The sequence below is a fragment of the Podarcis tiliguerta genome, assembly GCF_965153285.1.
Source record: "Podarcis tiliguerta genome assembly, chromosome: 1".
Lineage (NCBI taxonomy): Eukaryota > Metazoa > Chordata > Lepidosauria > Squamata > Lacertidae > Podarcis > Podarcis tiliguerta.
In genome coordinates this window covers 74,087,925-74,104,928 of record NC_139534.1, presented here as the reverse complement: position 1 = coordinate 74,104,928, position 17,004 = coordinate 74,087,925, and the positions used below count along the sequence as shown (strand labels likewise).

At 42.9% G+C, this 17,004-nt stretch overlaps 1 long non-coding RNA gene across 1 annotated transcript; it reads right to left on the bottom strand.

Moving 5' to 3' along the window:
- Positions 1 to 2,825: 2,825 nt before the first annotated feature.
- On the bottom strand, positions 2,826 to 6,202 carry LOC310682231. Its single transcript, XR_014513785.1, has 4 exons — positions 6,123 to 6,202; positions 4,541 to 4,602; positions 3,589 to 3,685; positions 2,826 to 2,940 (listed from the first exon to the last, which is right to left on the bottom strand). It is a non-coding gene; the product is annotated as an uncharacterized lncRNA (long non-coding RNA).
- Positions 6,203 to 17,004: the final 10,802 nt, after the last annotated feature.

Sequence of the window (17,004 nt, the reverse complement as noted above, 5' to 3'; positions counted from 1 at the left end):
AACAAATACACAAACAATAAAATAATTAAATCATTGAAAAGCAATTCTAATACAAAGATGCAGACTAATTAAAAGGCTTGTTGGAAGGGGAAGGTTTTAGTAAGCACCAAAGGCGTAAGAGAAGCTGTAATACTTAATAGGAGAGCATTTCAAAGGGTTAGTGCCATATTACTAAAGGCCTTGCTCATAGAGAGACCAGATATTCCATTTTACATTGCTAGTAAGTCATGTGGCAGAGGAGGTTACTCAGTATGGAGGCTTCAGTAAAGGCTTTTAAAGTTATTTTATAGTTACATGTTCTCTGTAGTAGTTGAAGGTGAAATGTAGACTTACAGTTCTCCACTCAATGGAATGGCTTTTTTACTTCACCTCTGTGTCCAAAACAAGATTATTACATCCTGAACTGATAGCAACTTACAGAGCACACCAAAGTGGCTTTAAATTATCCCATCAGTTATTTTAAAATCCTTCATCACAGAAGATTTGCTTTGCTTTAGGTTACTCAGCAATCAAGTTTTCCTTGGGAGATTCCCGATGGCCTTTCTTGTCAACACCTGATCCACACTCTTCAAAACACACCTGAGGCAAATGAAGTGATGACAAGCCCAGGTTATGGTGTTAGCTTTCCTCACACCTTCTTTTGTTATCAACAGCACGAGGATGACTCACAGACTGAAACCAAGGCCTTAAAAAGTCAGGGAGTTAATGGTTTTAAACAGGAATCAGATAAGTGCAGTCTCCAAGTATTGTGCCCCAAGCACTTACAAAGGAGGAGGTGTGGGTTCAAATCATATAGGAGGAGTATCATCACAAATCCTCAGTCTCATCAAATCCTCAAGGAAGAAATCATTTGGGGTGAAGATAACCTGACACTAGAATCTGGTCCAAATTTTTGTTTCCTAGCTAGCAAAATCTTCATGCAGTGTTTCAGTTTCACATGAAATTTGCCTATTTTTTCTCACATACTTCTTTCCAACAACATCCATTTTTGTTTTCGTTCATGATGCCATTTGCAAAAGAAATGTTTCATTAATTCATGGTTCAGTTTATGCTTGTGCTTATGTCATTGTTTTCTTCCATTACCATTTTTGTCAGTAATTACTTGAAAACCTCAAAAAAAAAAACACCTTTAAAAAAAAACCAAAATAATTGGCAGGGGGGCCCCCGAAACAGCTCAAACAGGACTGAGCATGCTCGTTGAGCATAAAATCTTGACAAACTTTTGTGGGAGAAGACAGAAAACCAGGAAGAGGTGGAATGGTGTATCCTTGGGAAAAGGTGTTGCTGGCTGGCTGAAATCTTGACCAGGAATACTCTGCACTGCAATATTTTGCTGCTAATCCCACTTGTATGTATTCTAACATACACCCTCAGTTCACCTTAAGGAAAGGAAATGCCCAATAAGCTTAGCACAGCATCCCTTGTGAACTAAGTTTGCATCCCAGATGATGCCCTCTTTAACATGTAAGGGTTTCATGGCAGAACTCAAGGCACCATTAACAGGCAAGAAAACGGCTAACAGAAGGTTGAAAGTATGAAAACTCATTGGTACAATGTATCCCCTTATAAGAGCAAATGGGTTCAGCACCCAAACGTATGCCCTCTCAAGGAGCACCTGCAGACCACCCAAGTGTCAGAACATCCCATGTATAGTGCTAAATTCCACATGCCCCCAGTTTAAAGCTGGATACATGAAAAGCAATTTGTGGAATTTAGGGCTGCATACATGAAAAGCATACATGAAAAGGTCATGAAGAGTCGGACACGACTGAACGACTAAACAACAACAACACATGAAAAGCAGAAGCAACAACCACTCTTAGCCTTTACTTTCCTCCCTCCCTGTGCCTTCAATAAGAACCCTTTTTTGATGAGTAAGACAGTAAAGTTCACCCAGCTGAAGAATGAATAAATGCAGCACACTTTTAAATGTAACACACCTCCGCTTGTGGTTAGAAAAGTGATTGCTCAGTGCATCTTTCATGTTTGAGTAAGACAGGAAAATGCTGCACAGAACTTCACACAAGACAAGCAGTCTAGGGACACTGAGATTGATACTCCTGTTAAGCCTTCCAAGTACAACCACATGATAAGGTTAGCATGTGCTCATCCTAAAAGCATTTGTGGTGGGGGAAAGAGGGACTTAAGGAAGATAATAAAACTTAATAAAAGTTAACATTTGGCTGCAGGGCTCTGGGATGGTGTGGTATCTGCACTCAAGTTACTTTAACAAAGGAGGGGGGAAACTACATATATCTTAAAGCGCCATCTCTAAATGAGGCATGTGCAGTTTCATTGTTACATTCCATGGTAGCTGCGACGTCTGGAACTGATAACGCCAACAAAAAGACAAAGGAATTAAAAAATAGGTTGCTGTTTGGGGCAAAAATAATTAGGTGTGATGCATGGGTGAGGTATCCAGAAATGAACCCTGATTCTTTCCTTCTTGTGTGTTGTTGGCTTCATGCAAATGGGGGCACATGCAAAATGGATCCCTTTTTACTTCACTGGACTTGATCACACTAAACACACTCAAGGATGTATGCATGCAGCAGCTACTTCCATCTGGAAGAATGAGGAAAGTCCACATGGACAAGATTTCTGTGTTCCCTTTGCAGCACCTAGAGAACTCTGAAATTAGTGATAGCTGTTAGGCCATTGCATGGGTAAACATGCATATTCAGCTACATATTTTCCATTCATTTCAATAAAACTTTTGTAAGACATTTAAAAGCACATACAGTGGCTGAAGTGGTTGTGAACCACACATAAAACTCCTTAAGTACAATTGATCTGAATGGAAGCAAATGAAGGAAACAGAGACCTTGGTGCCAAACATCTCCAGACAAGGCATCTGTGGAAGTTGTCCACACCTTTACATTCTCCATTGCAATTTGTAACCGTACTTATATAATCCTCCGCAAAGGTAAGACATCTCATCTAGCAATGAAAAACACTGAAATGTATCAGCTTGCCAAGAGAACTGACGCCTCCATTTCCAAGGATGTCTCAGCTGTTTACCCGATACCAGAGTCACACATAAACACAGATGAACCAACAGCAAAGTTTAGCACTTGAATTTCACCATCTCCTTTCAACTTTTGTCAACAGATCAAACTTCCCCTGAATGCAAGCTCTTATAATTGCTTGTGCTAGAACATGCCTAGATGAAACAAAATTGATGTCTTCTTTGATGATTAAAGTTCCTTTAAGAATGTATCCCCTCCTCCACACATACACCAAATTTGTGCATGGAACTGTATCAAAGGAATGCAACCAAACCAGGTAAATTTCTTCGCATGGGAAATGGCTCCTTTTTAAGTACATGTGCTAACAAGTGTGGAATACTCAAGATAATGCAAAAATGCAATTTTTCTTCAGGACTAAGAATATTATTGAGTAGTAATGGATGTTCTGATCTGGGGGGGGGGCTTAAATTATTCTCCTAATTAAAATATGCAGGAAAGTTAATTTCAAAACCTTTTATCACAACCAAAAGTGAACAGCTTTTTATTTTGACACAGTTGCTCCCAACTATATTCGGAGATGTGATTGCATGGAGACATATCAATGAGAACCGAGACTTACCTCTGAGTAGACTTTAATAAAAGTGCATTGTAAGACACACTTCCTGAGATATTTACTAAGCAGCCTTAAGAAAATGAACCACCTTCTCTTTTAAGGTCTGTGAGGCAAAGCAAAGGGAAAACAATGTAATAAATTCCAATAGATTCAGTGAAACGGGGAGATAATGAACTAGTAGTAAATCCTAGATAAACTAGAGAGAGTCTTAAAATTGGGGGTGGAGATGATGCATGCCTTCCTCATGAGATTCCCATAGGCATGTGATTGGCCACCGTGAGAATAGCATGCTGAACAGGCCTTTGATCTATTAAGTTGTTGAAAAAGCAAGGCTAAATTAAGGTAAGACAACAGCTCAACTTTGGTGTGTCTGTGTAAGTCACCAGAATTCAGTGGCTGCTCCCAGATTTTTAAATTCCCTCCCTGGAGAAGTTAGACTGGCTCCCTCCTTGTTGTCTTTCTGGTGCCAGATAAAGACTTTCTTATTCCAGCTGACTCTGGGAAACTGACTGCTTTTAATGAAAGGGCTGGTGCCATGCTGTTTGTGTATTCTATTAATGTTTACTTTTTAAATGATTGCTTTTTTCCTATTTTTTTAGCTGCCTTGAATCCCTATCAAGGAAAAGGGCAAGGTATATATAAATATATAATCTTAATAACAATCGTTGGCTGATCCCCAAAACTCAAAGACACCATGCAAGAAGGCATGAATTTTATGAGGTAATTATGAGGAACTTTAGCTTGACTTCTACCTACTTTAGCTTAGCCAAATTAAGAAACCACAGTAAGTTTTTATATTATTTAACAGTGTGCATCCCTAAGAAACCATTACAGAACAATAGGTTGGCGCTAACCACAGAATGGGCACAAGAGTAGTATTGCTCCCCAAGGTCTTCTTGCACAGCACTGGGCAATTAACAGCCTTTGTACTTTTTCCACAAAAAACAAGAAATCTTACCTCAGGTCAGTTCTGATTCTTTATTTTCCAGTATGAGTGCTATGTTGGGGCCTTCTTCAGTACTGCAAGTATAAGCATGATAAATAGTTAACAGGCTCACCTCACAAACTGAGCAGTGAAATCCAGAGGCCATTTTTGGTGAGCAGATGCTCAGATTTCAGGTATTACAGGTGTTCCAGAGCAAATTAAATCAGCATTGAGGAGCTGTTGTTAACAATTCACTATTAACCTGATTACCAACCTCTAGTACTCATTTCTCAGTGGCTAAACAGAGAATCAGTGAGAAGTTACATGCAGCTGATATTGCTTAGCATTCAGAAACATCCATGTACCTTGCCAATGACTTCCCTTGCATTCCTCATGCCAAATGTGGCAGCAGAGACAGGCATATAACAAATCATTCCTTGATTCTCTCTCATAATCAGTACAAAGGAAGCTATGGAATTTATATGTGGAGAGAATTTCATAATACATACACCACAGCATTTCATACCAGCAATTCTCTGGATGATTTATGTCCTTTGCATATAATTGGAGGAGGGTATATAGCTTTGCCACTTTTGTGCAAGATTTGTATGAAGCGGGATTACTCTGATGTTTCATAAAATACATATTTATGTATTTCTCTCTGGTCTTAAAAAAAAAAAAAGAATACTCCTTTAAGTTTGATGAGTTACCGGTATCTATAGCAGAGATCTTTTGAAAAGATGACACTCCTTTATTACCTGTGTTACCAAGAAGGTAAAGTTTAATTGCAAATGATAATTGCTCCTCATTTCCACATCACATTTTATGTGCAAGGTGTGCTACAATCTTTTGTTAAAAAATAAATAAAATCCACTTATCTGCACTACACTGCCATAATGTTCCTGGTTGACAGACTGAGCTAGGAGCTGAACCCTGTTCTCTCATGCCCAAATGTATTTACTACTCAAGCCTGAGGTGCATTTTATAATTGAAGAGAAGTAGGCACTATTCAGAAAGTTCCTCTGGGTGTCAAGAGTTTAGACACACCGGGCCCATCTTTAGAGCAGCTATCATCATTAAATTATGGCATTTGCTCCCACGAGATATAGAAATGGCCACCCACTTGGAGGCCTTAAAAATAATATTAGAGTAATTAATGGAATATAAGGCTATGTTCTGTTGGAGGTGGAATGTCTTTGAATCACAAGTGGAAAGAGGACCTTTGCACTCAAGTTCTGCTTCCTATAGGCATCAGATTAGCTGCTATGAGAATAGAATGCTGGACTATTATTATTTCAATTTATTACTTGCCTTTCACCATAAGGTCCCAGGGTAGATTACAACAACATAAGATGCAATGTTTAAAAGCGTTTAAAACAAATTACAGTCCCAAAAATAGGGTGGGCTCTAAAAATACCATTATAAGTTCCTGGGGTACCTGGACTTCCTCTTCTAATTCCTTGGTGCCAGATGCTGAGGTTAGCATGCTAAAAATACAAGCCAGGAGCCAGCCTGGTGATGGCCCGCTAAAGATGGGCCAAAGGGAGTGGCACTGTGCCAGAGGGCAAATGGGAGGGGCCCCTCTCCCAACTCAGAGTTAGTTAGAAAGACAAACCTTTGGAAGTAGAGCTGGAGGCAGAGTTGAAAGGAGGGCAGTTGTTTTCAGGATTGCAATTGGGATGGTGTAAGCTGCAGGAAAATTTAGTTGCAGTTTGCAAGCAGCGGAAAACTGGAGAAAGCAGGGTTAGAGCAAATCTGGAATGCTGGAAGCAACTCTATTGTAGGCTCAGGTTGTAAGGTAAAGGTAAAGGTACCCCTGCCCGTACGGGCCAGTCGTGTCCGACTCTAGGGTTGTGCGCCCATCTCACTTAAGAGGCCGTGGGCCAGCGCTGTCCGGAGACACTTCCGGCTCACGTGGCAAGCGTGACGAAGCTGCTCTGGCGAGCCAGCACCAGCGCAGCCCACGGAAACGCCGTTTACCTTCCCGCTATAAAGCGGTACCTATTTATCTACTTGCACTTAAGGGTGCTTTCGAACTGCTAGGTGGGCAGGAGTTGGAACCGAAAGACGGGAGCTCACCCCGCCGCGGGGATTCGAACCGCCGACCATACGATCGGCAAGTCCTACACACTGAGGTTTTACCCACAGCGCCACCTGCGTCCTTAGGCTCAGGTTGTATGTATGTGTAAATAAGCCATATATCATAAAGACACCACAGTCTCTGCTGTGCCTCATTTCCAAAGGACACACGAATCCTGCTTTCAGGCTGCTCATTCCTCCTTCACCACCACCGACAGCAGCAAAGGCGGAGGAAGGAGCAGCCTGAAAGGGCTCCTTTCGGGCCACTCGTCCCTCCGCCGATGCCTCTGCTGCTCGCAGCGCAGTGCCTCTCCCAACCGCGGCTCCTGTGCCTGCCCTTGCAAGAGGCAGGCGGTGGCAGGACCAGTGGCAAGATAGGGCTCTTTTCGGGCCACTCGTCCCTCCGCCGCCGCCACCCACCTCACTCGAGTATAAACCGAGGGGGGCATTTTCAGCATTAAAAATGTGCTGAAAAAGTCAGCTTATACTCGAGTATATACAGTAAGTGCCTGGAACCTCTGGCATCTCACACTGCTTGGAGGTTGGAGTGGTGCGCCACAATACATATCTCAAAGACATGTCTCAAAGTAAAGAGATATGGCTTCAGAATGCAATAGAAACTGTGTAATCAAGATGTCAGATACACCTCTGTGGGGATGGAATTCCACAGTTGAGGAATTCCACAACGAGCTGAGTAGGGATCTTCTTATGTTCTGGTTACCTGAACTGAATACTGACTACATGGTATCGTAATGGAATTGGGCAGGGTTCAAAAAACAGTTCTAGTCTCCATTAAAAGTCACATTAGGGGGTTAAAAAACAAAAAAAAAAGTCTGGCTCCAAATGTAGAACTATGATACTGATGGAACAGCTCTAAACAATGATACCGTTTTAGCCTGATGAATTCTGAAGTGCTCAATTATTTGTCTGTGCGTGAGGAAGAGGGTGGGGTGGAAATGTGTCACCACAGTTCTCCGATTTCATGAAGCAACACCTGAAGAGCACAATGTTAAGCTGCCTTAAAAGTGCTTTTTCATTATTAAGAAAATGTGATGCACATGTTCGTTGCAGGATGTTGCTATTCCCCAGCATGTAAACTGGGAAAGCACAAAGCAAGCAGACAGGAAGATCAACTCCAGCCTCCTCAGGAGGCAACAGGGCTGATAATATCAAGCCAACATTTAATCCACTTTAAATATTAGGAATTGGGGGGATATCTGTTTTATGAAAAAATAATAATAACACAAAATCAACCAGACCCAGTGATTCCTTGAAGGTGAGAAAAAATAGGCCCACAAAACTCCTCTCCTCACATGAGTTAACAAATCAACGTTTTTATTAGATTTCTTGCCCGCTCTCTACTGTGAGGTCCCAGGGGCAATATCAAAACCACTTAAAACAAATTACAGTCAGAAGAATAGGGCAGGTCCTTAAAAATACATCTCAGGTGTAAAAAACCAGGGCAAAGAGGTGAATATGACAGGTGAATGTGCCAAATTCACCTCTGAGGGGCAGAAATTCCATAGCTTAGGGGCGGCCACACTGAATGCCCTCTCCTGGACTGCTACCCCCAACACTTCTGAGGGCAGTGGAACTACCAAGAGGGCCCTCTCTGCTGATCCTGATGCTAGGAAAGGTATGTAGGGAGGCATATTTGGGACCTAAGTCAATTAGGGCTGTGGCATAGATAGGTCCTCAGTATCCTCAGATGGTGGAAACTGGAAAGAGGGGTGGCAGTGGCAAGTCCCTACTTTTCTCACCTAGCCCCCTAAGCTACCCTGCTACCCTCAGGCATGGTGGAGGTCACCATCCTATTGCCAGCACTGCAGAAAGATTCATCTGCTGGGTTGTAGAATGGAAATGCCATCTCATTCTTACCTCAGACAGGAAAATATATTGGGTTGTCCCTGGCTGCATGTGAAGAGCTACTTCCACTAGCAAAGAGAATGGAGCAGCTCCTTTCACAAAAGAGTACAGTGGTACCTCGGGTTACATACGCTTCAGGTTACAGACTCCGCTAACCCAGAAATAGTGCTTCAGGTTAAGAACTTTGCTTCAGGATGAGAACAGAAATTGTGCTCCGGCGGTGTGGCAGCAGCAGGAGGCCCCATTAGCTAAAGGTTAAGTGCTGAAGGTGCTTCAGGTTAAGAACAGTTTCAGGTTAAGTACGGACCTCCAGAACGAATTAAGTACTTAACCCGAGGTACCACTGTATGTGTGAAGCTCAGGACTGATGGCTGCTTTGAACCCTTGCATACACAATAGGAGCATGGCTGAGTTTGCAATCAGACTCATGTCACATAAAAACACTGTTTGTGTGAACTTATTGTGGGTGGTTCATATATGGCTGCCCCAATTAATCCCTACAACAGCAGTTTGGCTCAGGACTCTGCCCCAACTGTGTCCCTGGTGACTGCAAGCACTAGTCTACAGGAGAATATGAGTGGAATCCAGAAGAAGAAGAGTTTGGATTTGATATCCCGCTTTATCACTACCTGAAGGAGTCTCAAAGCGGCTAACATTCTCCTTTCCCTTCCTCCCCCACAAAAAACACTCTGTGAGGTGAGTGGGGCTGAGAGACTTCAGAGAAGTGTGACTGGCCCAAGGTCACCCAACAGCTGCATGTGGAGGAGCGGGGAAGCGAACCCGGTTCCCCAGATTACGAGACTACCGCTCTTAACCACTACACCACACTGGCTCTCTCACTGAGTGGATTCCCTCCTTTTGTAGGTGAGCCTCTCCAATGGGTTGCAGCAGTTGTCCTCTTTTTTGGTCAAGCAAATCATCTCTTCCCCCCACCCTTCACCCAGTGGAAAAGGGAAGCAGTGGAAAAATACATCTGAGCCTCTAAATCAGGGATGGGAAATGTGTAGCCCTCCGTGCTAATATGCAGTTATTATAAACAGTACCATATGCAGTACTAAATAAGAGTGCAATAAATTCAGATGCCTGGATGATGAAGACGTGTCTTGTTGAATCATGGTGAGAAGATCTTTCGGATGAAAACTGAACAATGCAAAGATGGAACAATACTAAGGGGAGGGGAGCCAATTTTAGCATTCCAGTGTTTACTTTAAAATTGAAGGATGTAAATTAGCTAAACTAATTTAAAAATGAGTACAGTATTTTGTTAAGAGGAGGGTCTGGGCTAAATGTTAGGAGCCCGGGATCACTCCAAAGTAAATCTATGTCATAGACTTTTTAAATGATTGCTGTTTATTTTCAGAAACAGACAGCACAACATTGTGGTGTACTTTCCATTGATTGCATAAACAAAACAAACAAACAAAGCTCAAATGTATAACTAGAACAATACAATGCACAGCTATCACCAATGTGAAACAGGATGGGACCACAGTAGTGGGGAGAGGACTGAGCCCTTTGCTATTTCTATAGTCTGGATCCAGAATGGGGCTCCCCTAAACATCCAACTGCTATTTGCATAATTCTCATTATTTTTACTATGGATCACCATAGCTGCTACTACAGGAGTAGGGAGCCTCAGGTGCAGGGCTGAATGTGCCCCTGCAGGTTTCTCTATCCAGCCTTAGAGACTCTACGCAGGCCACACACCCCAGGCCTGCACCCTCCATTAGCCATTTTATCTGTTCTAATATCTGTAGCTTGCCTGGCCACACCCACTACTGGAAGGTTTCCCATGAGGAAATGTGGTGCTTGGCATGAAACAGGGTCCCCAGTCCCTATGCTAAGGTCTCTTCCCCAATTATCATTACTACTACTTCTACTTTTATGAAGGTGTATGCTGCTATGGAAAGGATAAAGGACCTTGTGTAAACGGCAAGGAAGTTAAGATCTCCCTGGGTAAGAGGCTGGAAGAAGAAAGGGAAGCTCCCAAGTGAGAGTTTGGTATGTTCACCACTCTCTGTGTGGGATAAGAGTTAAGATTTACCTAGGAGAAAGGACTTTGCAATTTTTCTTTCTCCTTTTTATGTTGGGGGGGTTGTAATGTTTAAGGAAAGTCTCAATAGCCCTCTTTCCAAACAAAGAAAACATACTATTTCTCCATAGTGCCTTACAACATGTAAAAACAATTAAAAACCATATAAAAGGTGAAACAACGTATCCATTAATTAGAGTAAGCACTTCAATTTGGTTGGGGTGGTGGCGGCTCTATCCCTTTTGGTAAAACCCCAATTTATTTATCTTCATTTTAAAAAATCAGACGCATCCTGCTTTAAATGCAGAGTACAGATGGCGCCCCAGCCCCTTGCCCCACAGTCTGAAGGAAGGATGGACAAGTCTGTCAGTTTTGGCTTCTCTTACTTTCTCATTTTTCCAGTCTCAACTTCATTCTTCTCCATAATCTGCCACACCGGTTTGTGAATATATTTTTAAGTCTTTGAAAAAATTCAACAGTTTCAATGCAAATTTATTAAACGATATACATTTTTGTACATAGGTTTGCCTGATATTAGCAATTTCCCCTGATAATCACTGGGTCATGTAGGTTAGCCGCATTCCCTGCCACCATACCCCCTGGCCACAGCCCTCTGCCCCCACATTCAAAGGGATGCCGCAGGCATACTGACATATGTGCGTAGAGCTTGTTCGTGCAAGGGGGGATTCTGGGCCAATCTGTATCTGTACCATGAAAGAGCTTCATGGTCATAGTATATGTTATCATGCATGTTAGGGCCCCTTCTCATGTCACGTGTAGTGGCATAGCTAGAGGGCATTTCAGCAGTGAGGATCCAAACAGTGCATGTTTTGGGCACATAAAGTCTCTCCCCCACCTTAGTCACCCTAATCTCTCCAGCATCTTTATTGCTCAGTCTTCACAGGTGATTTAATGTTGTGTACAACTCGAGAAAGGAGGCATCATTTGATTTGAAAGGTTAAGGAGAAATCTCTTGGAACAGAGTATTTCAGACCTTGAATTGGTAGGAGGATGCACTGTGCGCCAAGCCTATGATGACAGCAAGATGGAACACTGGCATATAGCTCTGGTTATATTTGTTAGATAAACTCTTTATGGCATTGTGGCCTAAGATTTATTAGGGCTCCTTTCGTGAAAGAACTGATCTCAATGATTGCCAAACAAAAAAGAATATAAGGTCAGGGCAAGTCCTCCAAATTCTGTCATCTCATCTGCCTCGTAAACTTTGCCTACGTCACCTAAGTAGATTGATGGATATTTTATGTAGACTGTCAACAATTAATCACACAAGAGGCAAAAGGTTAAAAAGCAAGAACAAAGGCGTAAGCAGAAATTCACGTATCCACAAACGTTTTCAGGATCGTTCCCATGAAGCATAACATTAATTCAGGATGTACCCTCAGATATATATGGTAAAAGAAAGTAACTTTAAAAAAAAAAAAAATGAAATTGGCTATGCCAACCCCAATTTGAGTTTTATGAATTTGTTTTCCTCTTCCCACACCATTGCTTTTTCCTTTCGTATCATGTCTTTTAGATTGAGAGATTGTGCTGTTGTTTTTTAAATTTCTGTACAAGCAGTATTTTTGATGCATTGTCTTACTATATATTATCTTTGTAAGAAAAAAGTTATGCTGCAGCCTCAACAACAGGGTGAGTGAAACAGGCAGACTGGTGGTGCAAGTAAGCTGACAGGCAGAGTGAGCAAGCAAGCGACCCAGGTGGGTCTTCCCATGTTCCCCCAGTTGCTGCTGCCACCACCCGCCTGCATACATGCACAACAGGGCGAGGGAAGACCGGAGTCCAACTGAGCAGGCAGCCCAGCTGAGCAAATGACTGGGTGGGAATTCTGACAGAGCAAGGGAGCTGGCCACTCCCTCATAGCAGTGGTACAGATTTGACTGGCAGCAGGATACCTGCCCAAATCCTATGCTACCTGTGTCCACAAAAAACCTGGCTGAGGGGAACTCTTTTTCAGACTAGAGATGCAAAATGTGCACTTGGTGAACTAATTACTAACATAAAAGCGATTCATCATGTCTTTTGGACCACCGTTTTTATGCCTCCGAAAACACTCCTATGATTAGCTTTATTTGGAATATGGAATTCCACACAAGTACAGAATGTGACAAGCACCAGATTCACTTTCCTAATAGTCTGTTTTTGTTTTAGCGACATTCGGTTCCTGTTTGCAAGATTCCCATAGGCATCTGGTTGGCCACTGTGACAGAGTGCTAGACTAGATGGGCCACTGGCTTCATCCAGCATGGATATTCTTATGTTCCCGCTTGGACTACTGCAATGCGCTCTACAGGGGGCTACCTTTGAAGGTGACCTGGAAACTATGACTAATCCAGGATGCAGCAGCTAGACTCGTGACTGGGGGTGGCCGCTGAGACCATATAACACCAGTCCTGAAAAACTTACATTGGCTCCCAGTATGTTTCTGAGCACAATTCAAAGTGTTGGTGCTGACCTTTATAGCCATAAATGACCTCAGCCCAGTATACCTGAAGGAGCGTCTCCACCCCCATCATTCTGCCCAGACACTGAGGTCCAGTGCCAAGGGCCTTCTGCCGGTTCCCTTACTGTGAGAAGTGAGATTACAGGGAACCAGGCAGAGGGCCTTCTCAGTGGTGGCGCCCGCCCTGTGGAAAACCCTCCCATCAGATGTCAAGGAAATAAACAATTATTTGGGCTTTAGAAGACATCTGAATGCAACCCTGTATAGGGAGGTTTTTAATGTTTGCTGTTTTATCGTGTTTTTAATATTCTGTTGGGAGCTTCCAGATGGGCAGGGTATAAAAAATAAATGATGATGATGATGATGATGAAGAATAGCTAGTGCTGTCAAAAATAATCATCTGTTTGGCAGCATACATACGGGTGTGGGGGTTTATTCAGATTCTCTTGCATATGTTGGACACAACTGGAAATGTATCCATGCATGGAAGCCTGCTTCTGCACACAGATTGCTGGATCTGACTGCTAACATCTGTGATGAACTGCACACAAACCCTGCTTAGTACAAGTTCCTTTCAAGGCCAGATGGAAAACAAGCGGTCTCCACACAAACTCACCACAGGCACAAAGGTTGTGTGCTGTTGTGCTTCAGCATTTGCTGAGGTCACACTGGAACCATGTATATCTTCTCCTTCACCGATAACCTCACATTCCTCTTTCCGCTTTGTGGAGTTTAGTGAACATCAAGGCCTACTATCCTTTCTACACACACACACACACACACACACACACACACACACCCCAGACTGTTTGGCTCCTCATTGTATGAGAAAATTCTTTCTCCATCAGGTAGTTTACAAGGAGTACTAAGTCATTCTCTGGGACAAGTCTCTATGTGCCTCAAACAGTGCCAAGGAGCACTGAGGGGAGGAAATATCAGTTAAGCACAAATTTGGAACTTGAAATTGCCAACATACAAATAGTAACCAGAGAACAGAACCTTGATTTGAAACATGTTTTCTTCCAGGAACAGGCTTCTTATTCCTTTAATTGCTACGCATCTCCCGATCCATTCCAGGAATGGCTGTGGGAAGTGTTCAAGGCATTCTTTACCAGCTCTCCCTGGTGAACCATTTTGCCTGGCATGCAAGGTCTGATCAGAGTTGCCAGATCAATATTTAATTTTAAAATATGGAGCCAGAGGGACACTGTCATATTCTGTAGCGAAGGTTCTCAAAGCACTGGACCAGGAGTGCCTAACCTGTGGCTGTCTCTACATGTTGTCAGACTTCAAATCCATTCGGTCCCTGAGTGTGTGACCCATGGTCAGCTGTGATGAAAGCTGTAGACGAAGATTATCTGGAAGGCCACTCCTGCTTCAGAGTGATAATCTAACAGAGGCACAAGTTCTTTTTAGAGGAGGGACACATTCACACTATACATGTAATGTACTATCATACAGTCATGGTTTACCCCAAAGAAATATGGGAGCTATAATTTAAGTGTGCTGAGAGTTGTCGGGAGACCCCTATTCCCCCCACAGAGCCACAGTTTCTGTAATTCCTGTAATTCTGAAGAGAGTTTATCAAAACACTCTCGGAACTGTACCTTTGTGAGGGGGGAAAGGGTCTCCTAACAATTCTCAGCATGTTTTAAAAAGTACAGTGTCCGGAATTCTGTGGGAGGAGGCCATGGCTGTTTAAAGAGGTATCAGGGTGCTTTAAATGTATGGCATGAATGTGACATAGGTTTGGACACCTCTTTGACCTGTTTTAATTTGTTGGAAGCCATCCAGAGTGGCTGGGGGAATATAGGTAATAAAATCATCATCATCATCTGTTGTTGTTGTTGTTGTTGTTGTTGTTATACCTTGGTTCTAAATCTCAACCTTGCATGTGGTTTTAGTCTGGGTCACATATGATATCCATTACTTGATTTGCACTACTTGATTACATAACTGTAAACTGGGTGGCTTGAAGCCGAGTGCGTGAATGGCTCCAGGGAAAAAGCACTATGTCTGAACTGATGTTGAAGTTCGGCTGCACCACCATTCTATGACTGGCTCCATCCTATGCACCCCATTTTTATGACAGCCCCAGCTGCTCGTTTATCACTGACTCCACCCTATGTAATCTTTTTATCACTGGTTCTGCCCCATGTTTCCCATGCTGGGATCTGCACTTGCAAAGCCATTTTGTGATTGGCTTTGCCACCAGCTGTCATTGTGTGACTGGCTCTGCACTGAGCCACTCTTTTAAATGATATGACTCAATAATTTCCTGCCGTCTCAAATGAGCCCCGAGAACAGAAAGTTTGAGAACTCCTCATACATGGCACATCTTTCAGATGTGCGAAGTTACCACTTGATACTGGAGTCATCAAATAATAGAGTGAACCATCTTACTTTTTCCATGTGTTCAGTATGATACTACTCTGTGATCCCCTGCTTTAAAATGGAGTCTCAGAAGAATTCAGCCCTATAACCCAAAGTTGGAAAAGTTGGTTTAGCCTTGGAAAGACAGTGTGGTCTCACCTTGTGGATTTCCCTGATTCCACAAGGCAAATGAGGACACTATTAATAATTAGCAGATACAGCTCGTAGGTAGGTTTTTACATTTCAAAGGTTGGAGCTTTTCTTCAAGATAAAACTTACAACAAGAACAAGAAAAATCAAAAAAGTAAACAATGAAAGGATTTCTTTAGACATAGGGCCAAGCTACACATTACGAGAGAGACCCATGACTGGGCTGCCCAATTTTTTTCTCTTTAAATGAAATGCAGCTATGAGTGGAGAAAGCAATTTGCTTTGTTTCATTTTACTCTTTCCCACAGTGCTATTTTCCAGATTCAAACCACCAGTCCCCCAAGATGTTTGTCCCAGAGGGCATTTCTCTTCACGGATTGTAAGCTACTCTGTCTCAGTTTTACCACCGCCCATCTGCCAGGGCACTATGTGGAAAAAAATGGATTAAACTTTTTGAACTAGGAGACAAACTATTAACACTGTTGTGTTCACCCTAATACCCGGGCAGTGAGAGACTACAGGGGTCCCAGCACTTACCCAGGGTTCCATTTCTTTGCAATGAAGGTCAGTGGAGACTGTGGTGCCTTTAGAACACATGGTTTTATTTACACATATATACAGCCCGAGCACTGGATTGAACAGCTCACAGCATTAACACTCCCAACAGATCTTGCATCCCCATTATTTTCCAGGGAGGTTCCCAAAGGCCATAGCTTTGAATTAAACCCACAGTGAAAAACAAGTCTCTTTCTCCCTAGCTTCCAGCCCAGCCAAACTTACACACAGACTCTGGCTAACTCTGCTATTATTCTCCTACCTACAAGACCTGGAAGGCCTGGAAACGATGCCTTATGAGGAACGGCTAAGGGAGCTGGGCATGTTTAGCCTGGAGAAGAGGAGGTTAAGGGGTGATATGATAGCCATGTTCAAATATATAAAAGGATGTCACATAGAGGAGGGAGAAAGGTTGTTTTCTGCTGCTCCAGAGAAGCGGACACGGAGCAATGGATCCAAACTCCAAGAAAGAAGATTCCACCTAAACATTAGGAAGAACTTCCTGACAGTAAGAGCTGTTCGACAGTGGAATTTGCTGCCAAGGAGTGTGGTGGAGTCTCCTTCTTTGGAGGTCTTTAAGCAGAGGCTTGACAACCATATGTCGGGAGTGCTCTGATGGTGTTTCCTGCTTGGCAGGGGGTTGGACTCGATGACCCTTGTGGTCTCTTCCAACTCTATGATTCTATGATTCTAAGATGATGTCACTCCAGCCCCACTTCCTCAGCCCAATCCAGATCTGCTTTGGCATCAGAAGATTAGATCACAGATTTATGTTTTTATTGCATTTATATTCTACCTTTCCTCTGCAGAGCTCAAGGCAGTAGAGATTCTTTCCTTCACATTGTCTCCTCATAGCTATCCTGTCTGGGACACTAATCGTGGCTGAGTGAGAATTTGAATGTGGGTCTTGTTTGTCCCTCAGACAAACCAAGAAAACAGGAGAAAACTCTACCTGCTCCAAGAGAAGCCTCTCTCATT